At 44.6% G+C, this 27,840-nt stretch overlaps 1 protein-coding gene and 1 long non-coding RNA gene across 9 annotated transcripts in view; one reads left to right on the top strand and one right to left on the bottom strand.

Annotated features, from left to right (window-relative positions):
- The window catches only part of ATP2B4 (ATPase plasma membrane Ca2+ transporting 4), a 166,996-nt gene that overhangs the window by 27,387 nt on the left and 111,769 nt on the right, over nucleotides 1-27,840 (top strand). The gene's annotated exons all lie outside the window — the stretch shown is intronic.
- LOC307219293 lies at nucleotides 1,667-26,982 on the bottom strand. Its single transcript, XR_013840353.1, has 2 exons — nucleotides 24,620-26,982; nucleotides 1,667-2,245 (listed from the first exon to the last, which is right to left on the bottom strand). It is a non-coding gene; the product is annotated as an uncharacterized lncRNA (long non-coding RNA).

The following is a 27,840-nucleotide window of genomic DNA, read 5'->3' as shown; positions in this document are numbered from 1 at the left end:
TTACAACCACATCAATCCCAGAAGTGCATGTCCCTTTTTTTGAATTACAACCCATTTTTTTTGGGGGGGGGGGAGGACCCACTGGCGAAAGAACGCCTTGGGTTACAACCTGTTTTGGTTTACAACTGGACCTCTGGAACGGATTATGGTTGTAAACCAAGGTACCACTGTATTCTTCTTGCAGAACCACTTCCCCCTTTCCTTCCCTGTTCTTTTCACCATTGCATCCTCCCATCTGGTCAGCTCTGATGTTGCTCTCGCTCCTCTGCTTGCATGCAAAGCTCAGCCTGGGAGGGAGTGTGTCTGCTTGCAGCTGGCACTGTATTCATGCCTGGAGGCATTGGCTGTTGGGGTGGTGCGTAGGAACTTCCAGGCAGGTGGACAGGATTGTGCAGTCTGTTCAAGCTGGGTCCATGGGAGCAGATGGCTGGGCTTGTGGCCATGCAAGTGTTTGCCCAAATGGACTTCTTTGTGGAAGGAAAAAACAACAATGAAGAATATTGTGGCTCTTGTCCTGGCTCCCACCCTCCAATGAAACACTCAGACTCTCGGCTCGGGAAATCCCAAAGGTTTTGTTAAAGAAGCTAGTACATGGTCTCAGCATGAGCTCAGGTTCCAAGGATCTCAGTTTAAAGGTGCAGTGGTAGAGTCTAGGATACATGGCTAGGCAAAGCATAGACATAGATACGACACCTGGCATGCCCCTCCTGCAAGGCTATCATTGGATAGCTCTTATCCTAAACAAGAAGACTGGACTCACAAACAAGTGCATGTATGGACATAGGGAGCTGGGACTGTTCATCCCTGTGCCAACAGTGGTGCCTCCTTGGTGATGGGACTTGCATCCAGCCCTTTCCCTCTCCCCCTCCTTCCGACACAGCTGGCTCAGGCTCCCCTGATTTGGCCAGCTGGCTCCTCTGCTCCCTTGGGGCATTCTCATCAGAGTCCCCCTCCCTTGCTGCAACGACTAATGGCTTGGGGACCAGAGAACTATATACCAAGTTGATCTTTTACCTCCCTCCAAATTCTTAAGTCTCTTGCAAAGCATGTTGCATTGATCAGGTTGAGGTTGATCCTATTTCCCAAATACTAACTTCAGTGCTTGTTTTTCTGACTTTCTTTTTGTGGTGCTTTTAAGTCTAAAGGACAAGTCTAAAGGTTTTATACAAAGACCATGAAATCTGAAGGTTTCTCTGCCATTCCTGGTGCCCTCCAGATGTTCTGCTCCCCTCATCCCTGCTTGGCTGGGGCTGATGAGAGTCTTGGGAGATGTTTCTTCAATGCATAAATACAGACTTAAGCTGTAAATAATAGATGTTTTACAAATTGCAGAGGAAATACAGTAAGGCCTGAAGAAAGTGTAAAGTGAAGAGAAGCTAGTGGGAGCCATTCCACTAATTCTAAGGAACATTTGCCCAGTTCTTCCTAAAGGAAGGGATTTATCCCATTTCCTGCTGCTGCAAGCCCAGTCAGTCCCACCCTAGGAAGTGGTTCGGTAGAATTACAGATTCATAATCGTTTGGCAGTGCTGAAGATGGGAGAGGGAGGCTTTCTCTTAAAGCTGTGAAGTAATGCTTTATAGTTATAGCTGACTAGTCATAAAAGGCAGGTATCAATCCGAAAGTATATTGCAGAATTAAAGGGAAGACTGCAGCCTTTTTTAAAAAAAAAAAAAAATATTTTGCAATTTGAGGTCAAGATTAACACACGTTTTCAATTCTCTTTTAGCAGCCCTTCCTCTGCTTTTGGAGGCTGTTGGTTTAACAGTTGCACTTCCACTAAATACCCATGTTCTGCAGAAGAACAAGATAATTTCCACATCATTGTCATTCTGATTTCTCAGCCAGCCTAGCTTTTTGTACAAGTCTACAGGTCTTGTTTACTGTGATCTCATTGCAGTTGCTAGAAATTACTTTGTTTGCCTAAACTTATGGAGAGACAATGTGGGAGCAAGAGAAAGCAGCACAAGATACCCACAGTTTGGGACGCTGGTGGGTTATTTATGATGCAGCAAGTGGTGTCTGGAGGCTGATAGTCCATATCCTACACTTAGCAAGCCCTTGCAAATTCAGTCTCCACCTACAGTCAAAGCAGCCCAAATCTTGTCATATATGGGTAGGGTTGATATTGTACAAATGATGGTTGAAATATTGTCCATGGATGTTCATGTCATCTGTTTAATCTTCCCATCACAAAGACTTAAAGTGCTCCCATTTGAATACAGGATATATATGTTTGCCATTGCCTGCAAAAAAATGATTTCAGCCTAAGAAAACAGTTGTGTTAGCTTGTTTTTCTTCTTTAGCATCAGGTGCCCCCCACAAAAAAGAACTGAATTTGAATTCAGCAATAAATATTTGAGGATCTTTAGGCTTCTGTCTTCCCTTCCGCTTTTTCCTCTCTTTCTGCTGTGGTCTCCTCTTTCCCTGAGATTTCACCTGAACCAGTAAACTATGGTTTGCACTTGTGCTGCAAATCAGGATTGGAAGCTGGAATCAAGCCATTGTTCCCAATCCTGGTTTTCAGGACAAGTAAAAACCATAGATTGCTTGTTTAGGTGAAATGGCAAACTATGGTGTGCTTCAAACAGGAGAGGCAACAGGAAGAGGAAGTGTACAAGCCAAAGGGTTCTTAAAGGCTTCTTGATGTAATACCAAGCCATGGTTTAATGTTATATCAGAGTCAGACCATTTTGTACATTTTTCATTATGCAGTGAGATTATTTCTGCGCAAGATAGATGTCATATGAAGACTGTGGGCCTGTGGAGAAACCTGGATTTTGTTTCCTTTTTTCTAATCTTTTAAAATTAGGGCTGCCCTTGAAAGGCGGTCGTCTTCAGGTCCCAGCCGCCTCTTTCCTGGCAATTGCCCAATTAGCTTCATATGATTGTCTGTGGTTTAATTGGACCAGGGCTAGAAATATGCCACAGATTCACTGTGCAAGAATTGATATTGGCAGAAGGAAGCACATCTTCACGAAAGATGCGAATTTGACTTGCGGAATTTGCTGACCTGCAGCCAGGTGTCCTTTCCAAATGTGTGGCTACAAAAATGAAAGACTGGTCTATTGACAGCTATTAGCCATTATGGCTCTATGGAATCTATATGTTCAGAAGCAATATACATGGGAGTGCTCCATGCTGGTGCAAGTTTATGTGTTGCAGCCCCTGTCTTGTGGGTGCTGCTGTAAAACATTCCATGTAGCAGCTGTTACCTGCAGTGCACCATTTGACATTGGTAATTGGGATGCTTTTCATTATGACAGAGAGAGGGGGGGGTAGGTTTCTGGCATAGTAGTGAGGATTGGCCAATTTTTGTAGTCATGACATGCCAGCAATTTGCCATGATGTGCAGCAGACATAATGTGCAAGCCAGCCCTTGTCTTCCCTCCCATCTCTCCTCCTTCCACCTTCTATTCACTTCCATTCTTCTGCTGCTGTTTGTTTTTTAATAATGAGTTTCCATCCTTCATTCTGACCTGCCATCTGCAGATGATCAGACTTGTGTAGGGTTGTTTCTTTGCATGCTAGCTTGTTTCCTGTGTTGCTACTTTGTGCTAAAGGATCACATTTAGCAACACTGAGAGGCACCGTAAAGAAAGGGCCAGGAGCAGGTCATGGATGCCTTCTGTTCCTAGCATTCCTACCCCGCCCCCTGCTGCTGCTGTGTGTCTGCTCTGTCAGGACAGCCAGCTATGCAGTCCTGACGTCACTGCAGTGTGCTGCAGCTGAACGTGTAATGCATCCAATTGCTGCAGAATGCATTGACATGCTGCAGCGTGCAGCTTCATGGTGTAGAGTGCGGTGGTCTGCAGTGCATAAGTTCCTGGCACAGCTCTTATCTGTGATGCAGTAAAAAAAAAAGTGGGGGGAGGGAGAGTTGGCAATGACCCATGAAAGCATAGAATTGGGAGATGCCTTTAGCATGTTATTGGAGAGGGAATGTTCTCTGTAAAGATAACCAGATTGCTACCACAGGCACCCATGATCCTGTTTCATGTTGTAGCTCTGAAGACAGCAGCCTGATTTGTGGGAAACCTATGACTCACATCTCTCATTTCTGTTTCAGGATTATGGCTGCTGTGGGAGTGGGGAGGTCTGAGACAGCTACAGTGCTTTGGTAGTTGTCTGGAGACCTCCCTGCACTGCTTCAAAAGTGCATTTGAAAATACATATTAGAATCTGGAATGTTTCCACCAAGTGCTTTAGCCGAGGGAAAACACGTTCGCATCCCAGGCAGGTTCTATTCCCCCATCAGCTTCTGATCATCATAATACCTGTCTCTTGAGCTCCTTTTCCAAATTACATTTATTTAGCTTCTTCCTGAGCCACCTACGGGGGCTGAACCCTCAGAGACTCCAGAATAGCTCCACATCACAGTCCTTCATTGTGTACATTGAATATAGATCCTGATTTGCTTCTGTTCACCATTTGCTGGGAAGATGTCATGGATGGAATGCAAATATGTATAGGGAAGATGGGAGGAAGATGGTGAAGTGTGTGCAAAGCAGAATGGTCTTTCATCCTCCTCAGATGCAGACTGACTTGCTGTGTGGTTGACTCAATGCAGTTTTTGAAGTTCTATAATACTTAAGAAGTTGGCAGACTCCTCCATGGCTGCTCCAGAATTTTAAGAATGGGCTTTAATGATATTGTTAGCACTGGTGCCTTTTTAGATGAATAAGGCATCTATGTAAAAGTTTTTTTGTTGTGTAGATGAACTCGGGCAAACACTAACTCTTGAGCTTTGGCTCTAGATGCGTGTGTGTCTTGCTCCCAGAGCTGAACAATTTTGCCTCCAAGGGCAGTTTCATACATTTCATTTGTTAGACATATACAAAAAAAAATATCTTATGAGTACCCCTAAAAATGCAAACGGTGGATGCAACAAACTTATGCCATGGGGGGAATAGTCTTGTTGGGAAGCTGGAAGTTTTTGCTGCTCTTTATCAAGTGCATGCTCAGTGGAAAATCAGAATGTGTTGTCATGCAGTGTGTGAAGCCGTTACCTGTAGTTTGTTCAGCTGATTAAATGGAAGAAATTTGCTAATTCTGTGTTGCTTGTGGGACCAGACTGGAGGTCTTTCCAGACAACCTTGCTCATACACAGAGAATGGCACAGTGATTACTAATTCAGTAAACAGGTGCCTGATGACGTTGCCCTAGCAAGTGCTTCTGTTTGTGGGAAGATGTTTGGTTTCTTAGCACTAAGAGCAATGGAAGTGAATTGCTGAGATGTCGTGCTCCCACCTAGTAAGTACAAAAGCATCCATCTCAAAATAGCACTCCTCTGTTCATTCTATAGGAACAATGAATCCTACTGTTTTAAGTTACATATGTTGGGATGGACGCTTTTCTGCTTGTGTGTGTTTTAGTTTGGACAGGCACTTTTCACCTATTGTCATTACTCAGAGAATGTGTCTTATGCAGGTAATTTTTGCGTAGGAAAAATGACTTTCTTTTTCTACTTGTGCATCAGCTGTTCTGTGATTATGTGCATACCAATATTAATACAGTATATTTATTTTATTAATTCTTACAACAACCCTATATGATCATTCAATAGTATTATTACCATCATTGAGAGATAGTCACTTAGTAATTACGCAGCTGAGTAAAGATTTAAACTGACATTTTCTTGGGTTACAGTTTAACCATTACAATGTAACAAGCCTCACAGTTTTCTGATCGACTTTCACGTGGATGTGATGATGGCAACATTGGTGGGAAATTCACTTTTAGAGATATATTGTTGCTGGATGTAGGCAGTGGCTGCTGCTACACTCCAAACTAGTTTTGACAGTCAGCTCTAACATGTTGCAACTTGCATCATAAATGATGAGCAAGTCTTGAAAGAGTGAAGCATCATGCCTTACAAAGTAAGCTCTGGAGTGCCTCCAAATAAGAATTGGGAGGTAAGCAAGGGGCTCACGCAAGATGCATTAGGAATCTCTAAGAATCCTGGTAAATCCACATCATCCACATCTTCCCAGTAATCTCAACTCTGGCTCCGCCTGTCATGGTGGAGAGAATTGCTTATTGAGGTCGCGGTGGTGGATGGACTACACGTCCAATTTTCAGTAGAAAGCTTGCAGATACAATTCCTTCCTACCAATGGAGCTTGAAACAGAAAATGTGAATGGTCACGTCAAAATTCAATTGAAGGAGCTTAACTTACAGTTGCAGGCTATGTAGACTTGGGAAGCTGAAAATGACAGCTGGTGAAGATGTTATCTGATTTTTGGTGGTATGTTTATTAGATGGCAGGCACAAACTGTATTGGGCTGTGGAAGATTTCTCTCTCTGTAGAGAGCCAATGTGGTGTAGTGGTTAGAGTGTTGGACTAAGACCTGGGAGACCAGGGTTCAAATCCCCATTCAGCCACAAAGCTCACTGGGTGACTTTGGGCCAGTCACTGTCTCTTAGCCTAACCTGCCTCACAGGTTTGTTGTAAGGATAAAATGGGGCAGAGGAAAACCAAGCATGCTGCCACCTTGAGCTCCTTGGAGCAAAGGTGGGTCAGAAATTGAATGTACGTGTTAATTAATCAAAGAAGCCATCAGATGTGTTGCTTTCCATCCTAAAGAAATAGTCAGTGGTGTTATGCTGAGAACAATTTATTCCTAGAAATTCCCATGGAATATCTGAGAGCACAACTTCCACAGCATGTGTTGTTACACTCTTTTTCCATCTATACTTCCGGCAGTTGAGAAGCTGTTCTGGAGTCCTTGCTGTGCTGTGCTAAAACTCTGCCCTTCCCACTCGATTAGCTGCAGCAATGGGGGGAATGTGTCAGAAAAGAGCATTCCATTTCCTGCAGCTGTTTGAACTGAGATCAGCGTAGGAGCGTCGCCAAACGCTGCAGATCTTTTCCCTCCTAAGGTGTTTCATATTTCTCCTTTGTCACCTGCCTGCCATTTGGTGTCCCACAAAAAAAAAAAAAAGACTTTTCATGTTCTGGTTTTTATTTGTGTTTGCTACGAGTCTTCTGTCCACTAAGCTTTTAAAGAATCCATTTATTTTGGTCCATCTGTTCAGCTGCAGACTCCTGTGACAGCCGAACCATACCCTTCTCTTGTCTGCATGTGATGGCGAGTGATGAATGGGTTTGAACTTTTCTTCCTTGTTTTGTGCCAAGTATAAAACTCAGGCGTGAGTGGGCAGGTCGAGCAGTGGAGGCTGGTGCTTTTGGGGACTGGTGGGGCTTCAGCAGGCAGGGCTAGAACCAATGAAAGGCAGAGCTAACTAATTCTGGTATTATCCCCAACCTCCTCCCTGGTGAATTCTACAAGATCAACACTGGGACTAAGGAGCAGAGGAGGCTGGCAGCCAGCCAGAGCCATCCCCTGCCTAATACTTCTCAAATTTCCCAGGTAAGGAGGCAGGCAGTGGGTGGCATGAAGGCTGGGTAGGGGTGGGGCAGCCCCCTATTTGCCCTAATAGACCAGCGTCTGTTGTGTGGAAGGGAACTGTCCCATGTAATAAGAACATAATAAGAGCCTGCTGGATCAGGCCAGTGACCCATCTAGTCCAGCAGACGGTTCTCTTTGTGGCCAACCAGATACCTGTGGGAAACCTGCAAGCTGGTTTCAAGCACAATCCTGGTCTGTGGTGGTTCTCCAAGTTGGTCAAGCTCATTTGACAACAATGGGAAACCAAGCCTGTAGCATCATTGGCTCTGTTCCTGTGGAACATCCTGCCAGTAGAGATTCAGTGGGCTCCTTCTGTGCCAACTTTTAAACACCCGCTGAAAACTTTTAGATTCCCCCAGACCTGTGCAGGCAATTAAGAGACATCTGAAGGCAGCCCTGTTTAGGGAAGCTTTTATTGTTTAATAGATTATTGTATTTTAACATTCTGTTGGAAGCCACCCAGAGTGGCTGGGGAAACCCAGCCAGATGGGCAGGGTATAAATAATAAGTTGTTGTTGTTGTTGTTGTTGTTGTTGTTACCCACAATGGTCTGTTGATGTTTCTTTTTAATTCATTTGATCTTAACTTGTTTGTAGTAATTTATTATTTTACTGTAAGGTTTTATGTTTTTATATAGTTGTAAACAGCTGTGATATATTTTATGATACAAGGGTATATCAATCTTTTTATAAATAGATAAGCAGGATTTCTGCACAAGAGCACTTTCCCCTCCTGTGATTTCTAGCAACTGGTATTCTGAGAGTGTTTCAAGGGGTTGGAAAATGTGATATTCCTTCAGCAGAAGTGCAACCTTGAGGGAAGGTGTGTTGACTGTGCACGGTGTGTGTGGAATTTGTTGCACAACAAAGGGTTTCTACCTCAGATTTCTGTTTCGTTTCCTCTAGTAAAAAGGTCAGGAGAGCCAGCGTCTATTCTGAGGGTTCCTCCTTAGCTGAGTAAAGGGAAATGAGGAAGGCAAAGATAGCCAAAGACAAAGAAAATGAGGTAGACAAAGATTCTAAAGGGAAGCAAGCTCTGGTGACTGATGTACCTCTGTTTCCTCACCTTGGGGATTTCTTGAGGCACTGTAGTCATTCATTCAGTGTGGGAAGTAGAGCTGTTCAAGAAGGAGGAACTGACCTCCCACTGACACAGTCACCCCACAAAGATAGTTGCAAAAGTTCCAGGATGACTCCCTAGCTCTTGTCTCGGTGTCCTTTCTTGGCCGCAAGCATCACAGACAGGACATGCAGCAGGGGTTGGGGGCTTCAGTTCCTTGGCATGTTGGATCCTAGCTTCCATTCATACTCTCCATATGCAGATGAGTAGAACTAGATTGTCTTCTGCGGTGCCAGTGCAATGCAGGGGACTGGCTGTCTTCCAGACCTTTGATTCATGTGCAGGCAGACCAAGAGATGAAGACCACAGCTGTCGATGGATCCAAGGGAAGTTTATTGCATTTGCTAAATGCAGAGTGTCCAAATCTACTTCTAAACATGCCCTAGATGAGAGTGCAGATTCTTTCAGGGAGCTCAAATGCGAACTCTTTTAACCTTGAGGTAAAGGTGAGGTTCAAGTCCCATCCTATACCTCACTACAAAACCTAATACTTCATTTTCTACTCCCACCAATTGGGGATGATTCATCTACAGCCAATTTGGATTCTTAGCTGAAGATGTTGGAAATTCCCCCTTTGTCTGTTCAAATGGTCATGGGGGACAAGGAATCTCTTCTCATTTTATGCACAGAAGGCATCAGAGTTAACTGGTTTTCAGTGATAGGAACCCATTGGCACCTTCATCCAGGATCAAATCCAGGACTGCAGTTATTTTAACCAATCTGGTGTTCAGCAACAGCACCACTGTATATACTGGTTTACAAAAATAAAAGGCAACCTGGGTTTCCATTGGTGAGCAACAGGCCAGAAGTGGGGATTGCTCTCACTTGTCTGTGCACCTTGTTTGACCCTGACCATTATATCTATGTTCTTTCCTTCTGATGGCTAGGCGTGGCTGACAACCACTGTTGGAAAGAGTGCTGCAGAAAGAGCATTGTGGGGCAGGATGAAAGGGAGAGGAGGGGCGGAGAGGAAGGAAGAAAGGAGAAGGTAAACAAGCCAGGTGCACGGCTAACATTTATTTGCAAATAATATACCTATCTAAAATGGTGCTGGTGTGCAGAAGTAAGCTGTGAATCTCCCCTCCCCATGCTTTCCCAGAGGAGGGACCCAAAATATTTGTACTTTTGCTTTTCATGTTGTCCCAAGTGGTGCAAGTGGATAATTCGGCAGAAGCTAGTGGCGAATGGGCTAGAGAGATAAGCCTTGTGCCTAGTGCAAAGCTGGCAACTACCCAGGAGTGAAGCTGATCTGCCTTGGCATAAATGACAGGAAAGCATACAGCACGCACACCCACCCTAAGATTAAAATTTCCTTCTCATCATTTATTTTTTTAAATGCATGCACTCCTATTATTGCTTTTCTGTATAGTTTTGCAGCTGCTGACTATTGCCCCACCCCCACCCCTCGCCTGGGTCTGATCTTCCAGGGCTATCATAAGCACAGCTCCATAAGGTTCTAATTTAGCCCTCGTCCCAGGCACTATTCTTCTTATAACTATTGCCTTTCGGTCTTCTACATGCGTCTTTCTCTCCCGCCCTCCCTTTAATTAGCCTTCTTACTGCATGGAACAGTTTGCAGATATATATGGAAAGCAGCCTACACTTTCCCAGGAGCAGAGCTTGCTGGGAAGGGAAGCAGGACCAGCAGCAAGCTGGCTCTCTCTGGGAGAGGAGAACTCTTTTTCCTATTGCCTTCACTTTTTTTAACTTTTTTTTGTGGTTGTTGGTATTTTGTTTAACCCTGAATGTGGCTTGGATGGAATGCAATTTGATTTTTTTAAAAAAAACAAGCTTCTCTTATATTGGTGAATTTCAGGAGATGCTGCAAGCTCAAACAGAGGTGAAGGATGATCCCCATTCCTTGTTTAGATAACCACTGGGGGTTTGCTAAGTAAAAGCTGAAGTTGCCCACATGTACTGTATTTAAACTTACTAAACTCCAGGGACGCGGGTGGCGCTGTGGGTAAAACCTCAGTGCCTAGGACTTGCCGATTGTATGGTCAGCGGTTCGAATCCCCGCAGCGGGGTGAGCTCCCGTCGTTCGGTCCCAGCTCCTGCCCACCTAGCAGTTCGAAAGCACATCAAAGTGCAAGTAGATAAATAGGTACCCCTTTATAGCGGGAAGGTAAATGGCGTTTCCGTGTGCTGCACTGGTGCCGGCTCACCAGAGCAGCTTCGTCACGCTGGCCATGTGACCCGGGAGTGTCTCCCGAAAGCGCTGGCCCCCGGCCTCTTAAGCGAGATGGGCAGGGATACCTTTACCTTTACCTTTAAACTCCAGGGAATTTGGAGTGCTATGACTTTAGGATTTCAGTAGCAAAGTTGTTTCTTAGGGGGTTTTTTAATATACTGAAGCCCCAAAGTCACCCTCAACTGGGCTGTTGATTTGCACCTTTTTAGGCAATATTTTGTGGGCATGCCACGCAGAACTCAAGGAGCTTTAATTCTCCAGGCTATGTGGCATTTACCTTTTGGATGCAGAAAAGAGATCTGAGTGCTTCAAACTCCACCTGAGAGCCTGGCTGTCTAGAACAAGCCACAGAGAGACACTCTGCATCTGATCTAAAAATCCCTGATGCTGGCTGTCAGAGACATTGTTGTGCTAGCTGATCCCTGGGGGTGGCGGCCTGATATTTGTGAAAACAGGACCGTCTCTTGGTAGTAGTTTGAAGGCTGCTTCATTGGCTGCCTTTTCCTTTCCTTCACTGAAAAGGCTTCTGTGGAAAGCATGAAACCCACATGAAGACAATGATGTGCAATGATCACCTTCATGTATTCCACAGCATGTACACATGGTATACTTGCACTGGGAAGCCCAAGTCGGTCGCTGTGTTTCATTCCACATAAAAGGTAAAGGTAAAGGTACCCCTGCCCGTACGGGCCAGTCTTGACAGACTCTGGGGTTGTGCGCCCATCTCACTTAAGAGGCCAGGGGCCAGCGCTGTCCGGAGACACTTCCGGGTCACGTGGCCAGCGTGACATCGCTGCTCTGGCCAGAGCCAGAGCCAGAGCCGCACACGGAAACGCCGTTTACCTTCCCACTGGTAAGCGGTCCCTATTTATCTACTTGCACCCGGAGGTGCTTTCGAACTGCTAGGTTGTCAGGCGCTGGGACCGAGCAGCGGGAGCGCACCCCGCCGCAGGGATTCGAACCGCCGACCTTTCGATCGGCAAGCCCTAGGCGCTGAGGCTTTAACCCACAGCGCCACCTGCATCCTGTGATTCATTCCACATACTTTTGGAGAAAAAGACGTGTGCAGTCATGTCACCTGATGATCTGCAGATAGGTTTTGTGCTTTCAGTTATACTGAAATGATTGCTGTGCAGCCAGAGTGTTAAGTGTGAAACCAAGGACCCCTTTTGTAATCTAACCCCCAGGACCCTGCTGCCTTCTTCAGACAATAACCAAAGGCAATAGAGGCAAAATATAGGGTGGATCACAATAGAAGCCAGAATACCACATCTTTAGCTAGTTCCTTTCCCATATTGGTCAGTTCTACTGACAGCATGTGTAATGCCATCAACATAGCATCATAGAATTGGAAGGGACCACAAAGATCCCTGCAATGGAGGAAATGTTTGCCCAACATGGGCTCGAACCCACAACCCTGAGATTAAGTATCTCATGCTCTGCCAACTGAGCTATCTGAACAGATCATCCACCCTACCCATCCTTGTTCAGGAAGTGGCTCATGTTCATTGGGGTTCTAGTTCCTCCTCATCCTGACAGCTGCAAGTGGAGTCATTTGCCAGCTACTCCCACCTTTCTAGTTAGAACACCATAGATTTTCCCCTAGGTTGGCAGATATCTTTAGTCTAGCAGGACAAGTAACCCTGCAGCCTCTGTTTGACACCAGGTACTCCTACAAAGACTTGAGCTCAGCTTCTCTCTATCTATCTAGGTAGTATACAGCATGAAAAATAAAACTAAGACCAAGAAAAGCCACAAAGCCTGGGGCAGAATTGGTCCATATTTATTTTTTGAACCAGTAAATGGCATCTTGTGCAGATCATGTGAGACATGGGAGAGATCTCAGGCTACTTAGTTACTTGTAAGGTTTGGGTGTAGGATGACAAGGAGGACAGACAGCAGAAGACTGGTCACACCCACACCATACCTTTAAAGTACATTTAGCACACATTATTATTATTATTCCCCAAAGAATCCTGGGAACTGTAGTGTACTCCCCTACAGAACTACAATTCCGGCTCCCTTAAACTACAGTTCCCACAATTCTTTGAGGGAAGACATGTGCTTTATACATATGGTGTGGATGTGACCTGTTTCACTCAGTAGGAATTTGGTTGGTGCGACTTGCCAACTGAATGTTTAAAAGGATAATTGGACATTGATTACTTCTAGGAAGGAAAACATTTCAAGTTTATGAGAGCAATTGCCAGGGAAACCTTTGATCAAGCAAAGCATTTCAGAGAAAGGGATATGGAACGGGTGCATTTTCCCAAGCAGAGCAAGTAGATCAGAAGAGAACAAAGGGCTGTTTTCATTTGCATAAAGCAACAACACATAAAGCTATTTTTGACCATCTCCTTCTTTAAAATGCTTAAGTTGACCTTTCTTTTCAGATATTGTACAACAGTTGCTCTAAAACAAGAGGGCATGGTGTGTGGTGTGCAGTAGCAGTCAACAGGGTGGGGCTGTGGGCCTTACCGTTGTTGCTGCAGCGTACTGGAAGAGGCGAGGCAGTGGGGAGGTTGACATGGTGCAAACCCAGTGGCGGAGCAAACCTGGCACTCCTGTTAGTGCAGTTGCACCATCCCAACCTCACTGCAATCTCCCTCCCAGTAAGCCACAGCCACACTAGTGACAGGAGGTCAGGTAAGCTCTTCTGCCCCACCAGCCAATACTGTGTGTTCTATACAGTATGTCATGGTTATGTATTTGATGTGTGCTAGGAAGCAAGACCAATGCATTGTTTGGTGGGGAACGTTGTGTAGAAGCCTCTTAGTCCCTACAAGCTCTTGGTAGCCTTTATTTAGTTCACCCAAAAGCAGCTTTTAAAAAGTTTGTTTGATAGCACAGACCAGTTCATGGCCGAGAGCAAGGACCTGTGGTTTGATAATACTTCCAGGGTCCAGACAGCTCTTGGCCACCACAGCAATTGCAGGGTCGCAGCTATTAGTGGGAGGAAATAACGCTGCCTATTTTAAGCTCCTAAGAGAGTTTCAAGATAGGAATCCCCTCACTCTGCTGCCAAAAATAACTTAATTGCTTTGCAGGCTGGCAATAGGCATTCCACCACTATCCCTTGTCTTTCCTGCTCTTTACAGTTGGCCTCTCTGACCGTGTTTTTTCCTCTCGGTTTGCTCATCCCTCTGTTTAAGCCTATGCTGTGGTTCAGAGCAGAGCGCAAGCAGGTATCTTTTGAATTCCCTTTAGGCTGAGTTGCCTTTAGAGAGCTCCTCCAGTAGCTTTAAGGTCAGGTGCAACCCTCCATGGAATCAATAGAGTTGGAAGATACCTCAGGGGTCATTAGTCCAACCCCCAGATGTTGTCAGCCCACCCCAATGGTTAGGAGTGATGGGAGTTGTAGTCCAGCAGCACCCAGAGGGCTGCAGGTTCCCCACCTGCTGGTTTAAGGGCTGCCTCGTGTTTTTTTGGTCACCTATATATGTGAAAGGGAGCAGTACAATGGTACCTTGGGGTATGAACTTAATTTGTCCCAGAGGTCTGTTCTTAACCCGAAACCGTTCTTAACCTGAGGTGCACTTTTGCTAATGGGGCCTCCCACTGCTGCCGCCGCAACACCGGTGCGCAATTTCCGTTCTCATCCTGGGGCAAAGTTCTCAATCCAAGGTACTACTTCCAGGTTAGCGGAGTTTGTAACCTGAAGCGTTTGTAACCCAAGGTACCACTGTATGTTTTAGACGAGTAGTTTCCTTATCTCTCTGGCAAGTGTCTGCTGTGTGTTTGGAGAGGCACAGCTCCTTTTGTGTGTGTGTAAACGGCAACATGCAAGGTGTACAAAACAGATTCAGGCAGAAATCTTGTGTGCCCTTACTTGGAAGGAAATTCTATTGAACAAAGTGGGACTTCCTTGTGAGTCAACACGCATTGGGGTCGAACTTGAAGGGCCAGAAGTAGTTCCAAGTATGTCAGGCAAAACTGCATTCAAAGGGTAATCTGGAATGTGGAGTAACTACTTACGATTTCTTCCCTGAAAATGGCAAGCTAGATAAGGATTTTCTAGTCATTACTAGGCAGTTTGTAGCCAAAATACTTATTTTCCTGGTGTAAAGCATGCACTGTGAGCTGACTGAGAGAAAGTGGCAGTAAAAAATGTTGACACGATTCTCCACAGAGATGCCGCCAAAGTAGTTTTCACACTAAGGTTACTACAGGAATAGAATCCAGACTGAGGGTGATTTGTGTGAACTGCAAAAATGAAGGAGCTGGTGGGAAACCCGAAGTATGGCTGTTTAAAGTGAGCTTTTTAGAATTGCCATCTACTGAGAAAGATGGAGTTTCAGTTTTGGAGTTACAGTGAAACCCCATCCAAGAATTCATTCTCTCCCCCCTGGGATTCTTGTTCTTGTTTTCCTTCTATGAATGTTCTTCTGTGAATTAATTTCTCCACTTTGAGGGATGCCCTGCAGGGTGAGTTTGCTTGCCAGACATTAGCTGAGAGGTGTGGAGAAGCTTGAGTGAGATAATTAAACTAAAACTAAATGTATTTGGGAGTGTAGTACCATTGCTAACTCAGATACAAACACCCATGCGAACCAGTTATAGAATCCATTGGAAATGTAATATATTGAACGGTCAGGGCCAGATAAGTTTTGTGCTTCCATTACATCCTCATACAAGCATGGAAGTCTATGGAGCGTCACTATTTTTCTAGTCTCTAGTCCTTATGATTGTGAAGATCAGTTTGAAAATATTTTGGGCAGTACCCAGTGAAATTTCAAAAGCCAGAACAGGCTGAGCAGGATTCCAGTGATCACAAACTGAAGGTTCAGTTTTCTGCATAGTTCCTGCCCGCCCTCCCAAAGAACAGGAGCAAAATAAATGTGTGTGTTTCTGCGCATGTGCGTGTATGCAGTTACAAATTTCCTTCAGGCTAGAGCTATGGTGTTATTGTCACGTACCTTGGATTTATAATCACAAACCATAGACAGCCCTATGAATACCTGATTGAGAGGGTGAGAAGTTTGGGTCATGACGGTTGGCATCAACTTTTCCATATCCATTTCTTGCCAGTACATGTGGATATCTCTCAATTGGTTGGACACGATGCCAGGACTGCTAGCATGCCAATGTTGAAGGGCAAAATGGTAAGATTAATAAGGGTGGAGCCTGACTGCAAGCAAAAGCCATCTGGCAGGAACTGGTTGTGGCCTGGGAAGGCAGAACTTCATTGATTGTTTTTATCTGTGGCAGTAGTGTTTTGTTTAAGCAATTGTTTGCTTGCCATGTAGCTGTTAGCTTTCATGAGAGCATTTATGTGGAAGCTTCCAGGATACAAACCCAACAGGAAATCTAATAAATAGCAAACCCTGAATCTGTGAGCAGAGTCGGGCTCCCAGTCGGGCTCCCAACAATCCAGTTTCTTCTGCTCAGATCTTACATGTAAGGAAGGACAAATCAGTTTTGTTTCTGGTACTGGACAGTTTTGCATGTGCCATTTCATAGAAGTCACTTCTATCTCACTTCCTCACCATTCTGCAATTTATTTTTTAAATTGAATAAAAAGCCACATTTTAATGTATGTGTTTTTGAGCGTTTAATCTTAAAATTCACTTTTTTTTGTATCTCCTTTTATTTTTTTCCTTCTGAGCCAAGAGCTGTGCTTGGAGAAGTACAAAAACTGGACAATTTAGCTCCTTCCCTTCAAATAATCCAGGAAGTGCAAATCAGGTCGGTTAGTTGAAAAATGGTGACCAAACTTCAGGCATCCCTAGTATACAGGCAGATTTATCAATGGAAAAAAACCCCATATAACATCTCAGTGAACCACAAAGGGCAGTAGTTGAGTGTGGTCCCAGGTTCCGTCCCTGCGATCCGCAGGCAGGGAGACCCATCTGAAGCCCTGCAGAGCCAGTTCTGATCTAGGTTCCAGGCAGCTTGCTGCGTTCCATGAATGTTGGAGATTGTGCTTTCAAAAGCTCTCTAGGAATTATTACACTGTGTATATATGTTTTTCAAGGAATGCATACATCATCCTATCTTCTGCTAGTGTGCCTGTACAGTGGAGGTATAAGGCTAACCAGAGGTGGCAGACTAGCTGGTTCAGAGAAATGTGTGGATTTGAAGTCTCAGAATGACAAGGGACTGTTGTGGATGTGTGCAAGAGTGAGATAAGGGAGGAGAAAACAGTAGAACAGTTGTGCGGTATCTCTTAGCCACTACAGTGGTACCTCAGTTTAAGAACAGTCCTGTTTACGAACTATTCAGTTTGCAAACTCTGCAAAAACGGAAGTAGTGTCCCAGTTTGCGAACTTTACCTTGGTGTAAGAACAGAATTCGAACTGTGGAAGGGTGGCAGGAGGCCTCATTAGGGAAAGCGCACCTTGGTTTAAGAATGGTTTCAGTTTAAGAACAGACCTCTGGAATGGATTAAGTTCATAAACTGAGGTACCACTGTAGTCTAAAAGCAGCTTCAGACCTAAAGGGCCTAAAGAACTTCTAGACCAGGGGTGAGGAACATTTTCCAACTTGAGGGCCACATTTGTTTATCAGCAAAATTCCTGGGGCCATGTTTCAGTAGTGGATGGGGCCAGAGGGTTGCAGGTTCTTCCCTGCTTTTGGGAATTAGTAAACATTTGAAAAGAAAGTTACAGATGTCCAAATACGGAGGTGTTCTGCAACAGTAATCATTCCTAAACTTAAACTACACCCAAGAAACAGTTGTCTGGTCTGTTGAGAGTGAGTGGGAAATTCCTAGAAGCAGCAAGTGTCACCTTTGAATCTGTTATTTCCCCTGGTGACTTTGGAAACCCAGGGAAGGGTTTACCTAACTCAAATTAATGCTGCCATGAGGAGAGACCACGGGATGCCTGGATGAGGATTATTTTTTTCCCCAAGCTGAAAAACTGCTTCCCTGAGTTGTCAGTCCTCCCATGTATTTTTAATGTTTGTCCTCGCAGGCGTCCTTTCCTCTGATTCGCTTGTGATAACTGGCTGGCAGGCACTGTGTGCCAGAAATCTCTCTTTGCTGCATCACTTGCATTCCCAGATCCTCAGGATCTGGCTTCAAAAGGAGGAGAGGCTCTCTTCAAAACAATCCCATCCTCCCACCCTGTGAGCCAGTAGCATGCAGATAGCCCCACATGGAGGCTCAGCGGAAATTCTGTAGGGGACAACCCATCTGCCAAGCTGGGGGAATCTCTTAGCTTGCCGTGTGAGGATCCCTTTGGGAGAAGGAGGGAACACCTCTGTGTTTGACAGGATTCCATCTTTCTGCTCTAAAAGGAAGTAAAGGAAGTGTCCAGGCTGTGATCCCCCCCCCTTCTCTCTCTGCATGTGCTGAGTATAGGACTAGGAGACAGGGATTTAATAACAAACAGTAATAATTTCAGGGCTTGTGTCCAGGTTTCTAAATGCATTTCACAAAACTCTGGTGCCAAAGGTGCAGGACGGCTTCTATTACTGCTGATGCCCTGGCAAAAGTTGTTTCCTTTTGGTTATATGCTTCAAAGAGCCTGGCACCCAACACTGGGATTATGTTTTGCTGTCAAGTGCTTGGGAGCCATGTAGGACCAAAATACAGTGGCATGCCAGGGTCACTGCCAAATCCTGACACAAAGATGGCTGCTCTGCCTCCATGGTCAGAAGGTGTGTTCTCCTGAATACCAGCTGCTGGAAACTGCAAGAGGGGAGGGTGGTTTTGCTTGGGTCTGGCATGCGGACGTGCCATGGGCACCTGCTTTGCCACTAGGTGAACAGGGTCATGGACAAGATGGGCCATTAGCCTGATCTTCTTTTGATTATCATGCAGTACAACTCTGAGTGTGTGCAGGAGTTTTATAGCAAAACGTAAAGGTAAATGGACCCCTGACCGTTAAGTCCTGTTGCGGACGACTCTGGGGTTGCAGCGCTCATCTTGCTTTACTGGCCGAGGGAGCCGGCATTTGTCTGCAGACAGCTTCCGGGTCATGTGGCCAGCATGACAAAGCCACTTCTGGCAAACCAGAGCAGTGCACGGAAACACCGTTTACCTTCCCGCCAGAGTGGTACCTATTTATCTACTTGCACTTTGACGTGCTTTCGAACTGCTAGGCTGGCAGGAGCAGGGACAGAGCAACAGGAGCTCACCCCGTCACGGGGATTTGAACAACCAACCTTCTGATCTGCAAGCCCTAGGCTCTGTGGTTTAAACCACAGCGCCCCCCGCGTTCCTTAAAGTAAAACATAGGTGAGTGGGAAGCTATAGGAACAATTTCCTTGCCAATGTGTCCCTTCCCTTAGGCCCGATTCATTCCATGTGCAGCTCTGCGATAGGAAGCATCCCCCATCAGGAAGGAAGTCTTATAACAATAAGAAGTTTCAGGGAGGAAATGCTGGCTGGCGGGCGGACGGGGATTTTCCCACCATGCAATTAAATCTCGCTGCATATGGATACATCTCATCTAGTTTTCAGTTATGGATATCTATGAATAAGGAAACACTTAAAAGGTTCAAAAATCCATATTAGGTCGAAACGCATATTAGGGCAAACTCTTGAGTTCTCCAGGATCCTCATGAGATGGGGTGAGGAGATGAGAAGCAAAAATGCTGGCTGATGGTGCAGCAGTGGAGTCTGCATCTGGTCACAGTGTCAGATGGAATGTGGGAGGAGATGGCAGACATTCAAATAAGGCTCTGTTAGGTGCTATACAGGCTTCAGATTCCACCAAGGGCTTCTCTAAAGGACGAGGAGAAGGCACATTCCATGGGCTCACATTGTGATTGCGGTTATGATCCTTGTGCAGCATATTGACACCTGTCTGCAGGAAAGATCTGACCTGGGCCTATGTTTTATTTCAGAACCTTTCAAGCCAGATTGCAAACCATTTTTCAAAATCTGCTTGGTAACCTTCGCAAGCACACTGTAAACTGCAAGAGCTGGAGCACAACAGTCCTGTGTTGTCTTAACTAAAGAATTACCCTTCCCACCCCCATATTAAAGTTGCATAACTTTCCTTGAATCTCTGCAGCCTTGAACAGGTTTCTAAAAAAGATACCAACTTCAGAAGGAAGGAGATGGCACCTGGACTTCTTCATTTGCCTTCCTTCAGTAACAATCCTTGTACTTTACTTTTGAAACATTGTGCAAATGCTAATCTTATCCACCACCTTTTTTGCACCTTGTTTGCTCTAGCACACCAAGCTGCATAGATGAGTCGGTTCCTTATAACCATGTGGTCTCCAGGGTCTGGGCAGCAAATGTTGCTAGTTTGTAAGGGAGAGGTACTTTCTTGCCTCCTGTTCATCTGAAAGACCCTTTGTGATAGATTTTAAATCGAGCATCTCCTGTGATTCATTCAACCACAACAGTCTGGTCTCCACTGCCAAATTGTTTCTGACTTGGACCCATTCTACAGAGTTGTATTGTGTGATAAAAGGGTTATATGTCAAAGCCTCTTCAAGTGTGCAGTTCTTTTTTTTTTTAAAAAAAAATAATTTTTATTAACTGGCCAATCACATCAAATTAAATCACATCATATAAATTCCGAATTACAAAGCCAAATTTTTAAATTTTGTTGGGGGAACCCATACTTCAAGATCCAAAGGGGAATTCAGATCATCTTCTTATTACTGCGTTAATGTCCAAATCAGTCCCAATCAGTCCAAACAAAGTTCATAATTCTATCCAGTCTTATCTTGGTGTTGCCACATCATATCTTGTTCGTATAATTTCTCTTTTTCCTTTACGATCTCTTCTGTTAGTCTCCTTAAGCCGATAGCAAGTGTAATAATCCTGTGTGGATTTCCCGTTCCTTCACTAAGTCCAGATGGTTTCCATATATCTCCTTCGTAGATAACATCACTTTGTCCATCGTAAATTTTGGCATTTGTCGCTCTTAAGTCCCACCGAGGAGTTGATTCACGATATGTAAACAACTCTATTTCTCTCTTTCTCCTCCCAGACCCAAGAGCTCCCACAATGCCTCACAAAATGGCGAACGGCATTTTTTCCTGACTGCGTCACTCCAAAACTCTTAGCTTTCCAGCTTCATCTTGAAACATTGCTTTGGATCGAAAGTTTATCTCCACACAGCCTTAAATCCACAGCTTAAGTCCTTAATTTCTGACTCATTAGGGGAGGGGGATTCTTGTTAAATCACATAAAACAAGTGTGCAGTTCTTGTCAACACCACCAGTGTTTATCTGCTTTTACTGGGATGTTGTCTTGTAGGAAGACGAAAAGATCTTGCCAAGTGATTTGGCTTTAGCTTTTTGTTAAATGGACAGTGATGTGTGCCTGTGTCTGAACTATAGTTCCTTTCTCTGTCTGCCATTCCAAACATTTCCAGAGTGGTAGCCATGTTAACGTCTTTCATCAAACACAACAAAGAGACTTGTGGGCTGGCACCTTAAAGACAAATTAATGGTGGCATAAGCTTTCATGGACTCGGAGCCCACTTTGTCAGACGCATTCCTACCCCCCCCCCCAATCTATTATGTGTCTGCTGCATTTCTTTTTTGTTGTTGTTGCTCCTGGACTTTGGAATCCTGGTGTCACCTTGAACTCTCAAACACTCACCATTCATTCATTCATTCATTCATTCATTCCAGTTATTTATTAGTTTAGGGCCAGACCCTCACAAAGCACTGTATGGAGAAATAAAAATAATAGAACCTCTGACACAGCATGAAGCACTGAAGGAATACAGACAAACCAGTGCATGAAAGGTGTTGAATTAGGTCACCAAAATTCCTCTTAAGGAATTGTTAAGAAAGGCAATAGTGTGTTTTAAAGCTTTTTTGAATGCAAGAAGAAAAAAGTTAACTGCAAGAGCAGTTACCAGCCAGAAGATTCATTATAGTGTGCTTCCCAACCTAACCAATTTCAACAATGGACAAACAAGAAGGAACTCTGACGCATATCTTAAGATTATGGACAGGGTCGAATGAGGCAGGTGGTCCTTAAGGTAAATCAACTCATTTAGGGTCTCAGAAGATTCTTACTGTCAAGTAATTTGCTATCTCCCAGGTTTGCATTTCCTTATGTATTTTTTATTTTATTTTTTTATTACATTTCTATACAGTCATACCTCGGGTTCCAGATGCTCCAGGCTGCGTTTTTTCGGGTTGTGGACCACCGAAACCTGGAAGTACCGAATACAGGTTACTTCCAGGTTCCAGCAGTCATGCATGTGCAGAAGCGCCAAATCGCAATCCGCGCGTGCACAGACGTGCCGCTGCGGGTTGCGGACATGCATCCTGCATGGATCACATTCGCAACCCAAGTGTCCACTGTACAGCCCTCCATCCGAAGACAACAGAGCGATTTACAACAAAAAACATACCCAAAAAACCCACAATAACAAACAAAAAGAATAACCCTCAGTTTAAAAGGCCATGTATTATTTAATCAGCCAAAGGCCTGGGAGAAGAGGAATGTTATTGCCTGGCACCTAAAGATAGGTAATGAAGGCACCAGGAGGGCCTCCCTGAGCAGAGCATTCCACAAGCGGGGAGCCACCACGGAAAAGGCCCGTTCTTGTGTTGCTGCCCTCTGGACCTCTCTGGCACACAAAGAAGGGCCTTAGATGATGATTGCTGGGTCCAGGTTGGTTCATATGCAGAGAGACGGTCCTTGAGGTATTGCAGTCCTTAAGCTGTTTATAGGTCAAAACCTGAATTGGGCCCAGAAAAGAACTGACAGCCAGTGCAGTCTTTATCACGCTGAGTTCCATCTTGAACTAACTAACCTGTAGGATGGCTCTACCTCTTGAGACAGACTTCCCTTTTCAGTCACAGGCTCCACCCAGCCAATGTTCAATCTAGACAGTGGTCACAGATAATGGAGTTTATAGTCCAGAATATCTGGGGTGGGCACCAGGTTGGGGAAGACAGGCCTAAAACCTTCACTGCATTGATTGCCAAGTCAAGAGTTGAACCAGATGGGTACTAGCTCAAAACTCAGCTCTATTCTATCCCCATTCTCAACCATTCTTGGTGACCACCGTAGAAAATGGACTTTAGTTCAGGATGCTAGGGCTAAATCATAGGTTGTTGTGCGGTAAGACAGAAGAGAAGTACGTAACTAAGTTGTTCCTTTCCTCACAGTCACTTGCATGACTGCAGCAAACTCCTTGCAAAAGTACTCTCTCCTTCACCAATTAATTCTGCATGCTTGGGAAAGGAATTGGCTGAGGGTGGGGCCAGGGATAGAGGAACTAAACTGCCACTTTAAGGTCTTTCTAGAGTTGTTTTTAAGTGCGGGCAAGATGGGTGGGGTTCCTGATAATCTCATGGCCGTGCCCAGTTCAGCCTTAGATACACATGAAATTTAGTCTGCTGAGATCAGAGTCAGGCCCTTAGGCTCGCTGCAGCTTTTCTGCTGGAAGTAAAATTGTTAGGTTTACTCAACCTGCTGAGCTCTTTGTGTTCTGTCTTCAAGTGGAGCTGATAGTGTGCTTGTTTGTGTGTGTGTGTGTGTGTGTGTGTGTGTGTGTGCGTGCTTGCTTGCTTGCTTGCTTGCAGTGGGTGGGAGAAGGACAGTATTATTAGCCTGACTTCAGGGCGATGGAAAGAGTGAGTGCATCATACTTTTCCTCTGGGACAGAGAGAGAAAACCAAGGAACCGCTTGCCCAGAGTTGCTTGCATGAAACTTTGGGGAGGAACAATAGCTTCGTGGTAAAGCCACATATATTGCCATATTTCCATGATCGAATCTCTAGCAGTTTCATATTTTCATATTTTTGTGTATGCCACCCTTCATCCAAAGATCTCAGAGTGGATCACAGCATAAAAATACAAAATAAAAATTTAACATACAGTGGTACCTTGGGATGTGAACGGGATCCATTCCAGAGCCCCATTTGCATCCAGAAGCAAACGTAAGTAGCGATGGCACGTCTGTGCACGCGCGCGTTGCTTTTCACTGCTTCTGTGCATGCGCGTGACGTCATTTTGAGCGCCTGCGCATGCATGAGCGGCGAAGCCCGGAAGTAATGTGCTCCGTTACTTCCGGGTTGCCGCAGAGCGCAACTTGAATGCGCTCAACATGAAGCATATTTAGCCCGAGGTATGACTGTACGTAATAAAAACAAGAACAAAAACAGAGCAAACAAATTACCCCCCCCCCCTCATCCCACAACCATATTTAAAACAATATGTAATAAGACCTAGACAGCAGTTGCTGCCGTCCTGAGATCTTGGAGAGCTACTTTCAATTAAGAGTAGATCAGCTTCTGCCAACCTGGTGCCTGCCAGATCTTTGGGGCTACAACTCCCAACAGCCTCACCCAGCTGAGATCTTGGAAAGTTGCTGCCAGTTAATAGTAGACCATGTTTTTCCAACCCAGCTGGGGCTGATGGGAGTTGTAGTCCAAGACATCTGGAGAGCACCAGGTTGGTGAAAAGTAGGAATAGACAGCTCTGGACTAATAGATCAATGGGTAATTTGTGGACCAAATGTCACAACACAGAAGATCCATGATAAGGTGTCCTGATGTCTCCCCCCAACTTTAGAAGCAGCTGTGGGGACTCCGATTTTTATCAGAGCAGCCACATTGTGTGTGGACTGTGGGCGGTACCTTTTCTTCATCCTAAATAGGGAAACAGGACCTTGTACAGTGGTGGATTTAAACTGGAGAAATGGTTAACATTGTCATTTATTTCCTATTCTTTTTGATTCTCCTTTTTAGACAGTTGACTTTATTTTTATCCTGCTTTTCAGACAATTGCCTCCCAGAGCAGCTCACATCAATAATAATCATAATAATAAAAAGAGGCAGCAAGAGAGAGAGAAGAGAGGCCCTGCCATCAGGCTTGCAAACTAAAAAGACAAGACACAGAACAGAAGGGGAGGAGAGCAGGCGAATGTTAAGAGGGGGGAGAACAGTTCTTCAAGGCCAGATTAAAGTAGGTGAGCTTATAAGAGGACATTTATATCTGCTCCAGGCTAGGCCGATTTTACCTTGCATGTGTTCTCGCTTGAATAGCACCTGGTGCCTCTTGTACCTTTGCCCAAAGGAGATGATGGGACCAGGGTTTCTTTTCCACTGTGGTTCTGCAGCCTCCAGGGCAGTAGGCAGTAGGTGCAAAATGCCTTCCCCAAGAGACACCACTCTGATAATAATTAGAGCCTGCCACAGCTGCTTTTAAATGAAAGTGAAAACATCAGGAGACCCAGTCAAGGAACATACTGTAGCTCAGTCAGTCGAGCATGAGACTCTTAATCACCAGGTTGTGGGTTCAAGCCCCGTGTTGGGCAAAAGATCCCTGCATTGCAGGAGATTGGATTATATGGCCCCGGGTTCCTTTCCAGCTATACAATTCCGTGGTTCTATGAGTAAAGCACCTGCAATTTCTAAACCATAGTTTATTTCAACTGTGGTTTAATGTGATGTATATACCAGAGTAGCAACTGCTGCTTGATTCCACCTGCCACTAACCTACCATTCTATACTTTCTCCCCCACTGCATCAGTATTTTGACATCTATTGAAGATTCATTTGCTTACCTAGGTATTTGGAGAAGAGTGATTTGTTGTTTATAGCCCTGGATTTCTCACCTGCTATAATATATTATATATAATTGTTTTTAAGCTTTTCATTTGTTTTAATGAACTGCATTTCTTATGCATTGACCTATTCCCTAAGCCTGCTGACCTAAAGCTCCTAGGCTAGTGTTGGTGCCTCCTTCTGATTATAATACACCCCCTACCCCCTTTACAATTTAGGACCACTTGCCCCCCCTTAGGGTTATCTCTCACATCAAAGATGGCTTGTGAGTGATGCAGCACGAAGAATGCTTGCCTGAGATACAGGTTAGACTAGCTCTGCTCCTTCTGCCATAAAGGGGTCTGTAATGTACCAAAATAGATCTTGGCTCCCTATCTGACCAGCCTGCTCATAATTGATCTGTAGCAGGGTTTTTCACCTTAATTGTGGTTGGCTTCCTTACATTGAACATTTCTTTGGGCTGTTGCCCAGTGAACAGCATCTCCATTGCAAAAGCAGCCTCCAGAGGCAAGGCTGGGAAAGCTCATTGGGGGCCATGGCCAGGAGCTGCAGCAAGAATTTCAGCAGATGAGCAAGCAAATGAATATTCTACTTTGTCTTCAAGGAAAACATTATAATGCATGATACGGATCTTGTTCCCTAAGAGTCTGCTTTGCTCTTTCCACAGTATAAGTTTCCCAGTTATGCAGTTGTTATAGGTTGGAAGGCTAACAGAGCAATTCAAACTTTATTTACACTGGACTGCCCAATGTGTGGGTGGGAGACATGTTGCAGTTGCTTCACCAGCAGAGCCCAGCAAAAAACCCTAACAATGGGTGTTCCAATGATGGGGAAGGGTTGGGGCTGAGCCAGTCTGAGATCTGCTGGATCCTAATCTGGTTATGGAATGGTTTGGGGCCCAATCATCCTCCCTACTTTCCTCTGAAGCTGCTTTAAGCATCTGGTGTGGAGTGGGGGGTTGAATTTTGTCCTAAGAAAGGGCCAAATGTATCATATCTGCATCTTCTTTGCCACTGTTGTTTCACAGCAGGTTGCATCTTGGCTGATGTAAGCAGTTGTTGTGTGTGCATCCCCTCCAAACAGAGTTTACATTCTGCTTACAAATATAATTTCCTAGAGAGTCTACCTCTCCCAGTGTTAGGTTTGTTCAGAACTTCCATAACCAAACATTCAGCATATGCTATCTGTACTGGAGCACTGGCTGCTATTGCTATAAGACTTTGATTGTTTCTGCACAAGACTTTTTCTCAGGAATTATTATCCAGATTATATCTCTGATAAATCGTTCCATTTCAGTGTTTTCAGTGTTGTGCTTTCATGTGATTTTATTTTTCTTGCTTTTACCGTAGGCCTGATCTCTTGTCAATTTTAGGGGGCAATAAAATGCAAGTGCTGCTGAAACTTTAAGGGCTTCTATGCCTTTAATCAAAAGTTTCCTGTTGCAGGTTGACTTATTTCAGTGCTCTCTGTTCAGCTTAGCTGGTGGAGTCATGATGAATTAGTGTCTAATTATTAATTTTATTTCATTATTGCTGCTTTTTCTTTTACAGCAAAATTGGGTTATTTCACCACAAAATACAAGGAAATTAAAGCAAATCAGTAATTAGCGCTTCACTTTTGTGGGAAATAGAAGGTGAATAATTAATGGGCAATTACTAATCCCCCAACCAGTCCAAGGAAAGCAATAACATGAGCTTCACCTGCCGCCTGGAAACTTTTAATTAACTTTGGAAAAGACCTTTTTCTGAGCATGACTTACTAGGGAGTAAGCATTAGAGAACGATATTGGCCAAGGGGAAAGGCATTTCTGGATAATAGCAGTATGTTACGGGCTCTTTAGAACCTCTCTTTTAATTCCTCTTCTAGCTAATTGCAGAAAAGCAGTGTTTCAACACTACCAACCAATGTAAATCCAATCTCCATAGGTAAGTTTAAAGCGCGCGAGAGAGAATTGTTATAATTATGTAATTATTAGGGGTTGTTGGATTCTGTGTGTAACAAAATTCAGCTTTCTCTCTGCTGTGGAAATATTTTTGTAGTTAAGTTGCCCCCATCAGTAGGTGAGTTAGAGTGTGAGTGAGCTGTCATCATCTTTGCACATGCTCAGCTCTTGATGTGTATCTTGTCTCTGTGTGGAGGCATCTTTGAATATCCACTGTGCTTGCAAAACACCTCCACTCCAGACTCGCTGGGCTGGGCTTCCAAATAGGAAAGCCTTTACTCACTGGTACCCCTTATAGCTTCTCCTTGTTTAGTTTCCCAACTGGTCTTAAAGGCTGATAAACAATGGGAAACGGAGGCAAGAATATGCGGATAAGCAGAAGCATCTCCCTCATCTATCTGTTCACTCTCTCCACGAGGTCTACACCAGCCTCCTGCAACCTAGCCCTTTCCAGATGTCTTGGACTGAAACTCCCATGGTGTCTGGGACCAAATACCTAGACCGCACCAGGTTAGCAAAGGCTATCCTACCTTGCCCATTCCCTGAGTGGGGAGGGGGCAGCCAGGCTGCATCTCCAATTGAATTGTAGCAGAACAGCATCTCGTAAACCTTGAAAAGAGAGACATTTGGCAGGGCCTTTCTGGTTTCAGCACATTCTTTCTCAAGCTTATATGTATTTATATATTCTGTAATATGGGACACTTAAAAAAGAAGCAAACCCAAATGATGCTT

Source organism: Podarcis cretensis (assembly GCF_951804945.1).
Source record: "Podarcis cretensis genome assembly, chromosome: 6".
Classification (NCBI taxonomy): Eukaryota; Metazoa; Chordata; class Lepidosauria; order Squamata; family Lacertidae; genus Podarcis; species Podarcis cretensis.
Note: the sequence above shows the minus strand (reverse complement) of the source record. Positions and strands in the feature narration are given on the sequence as shown.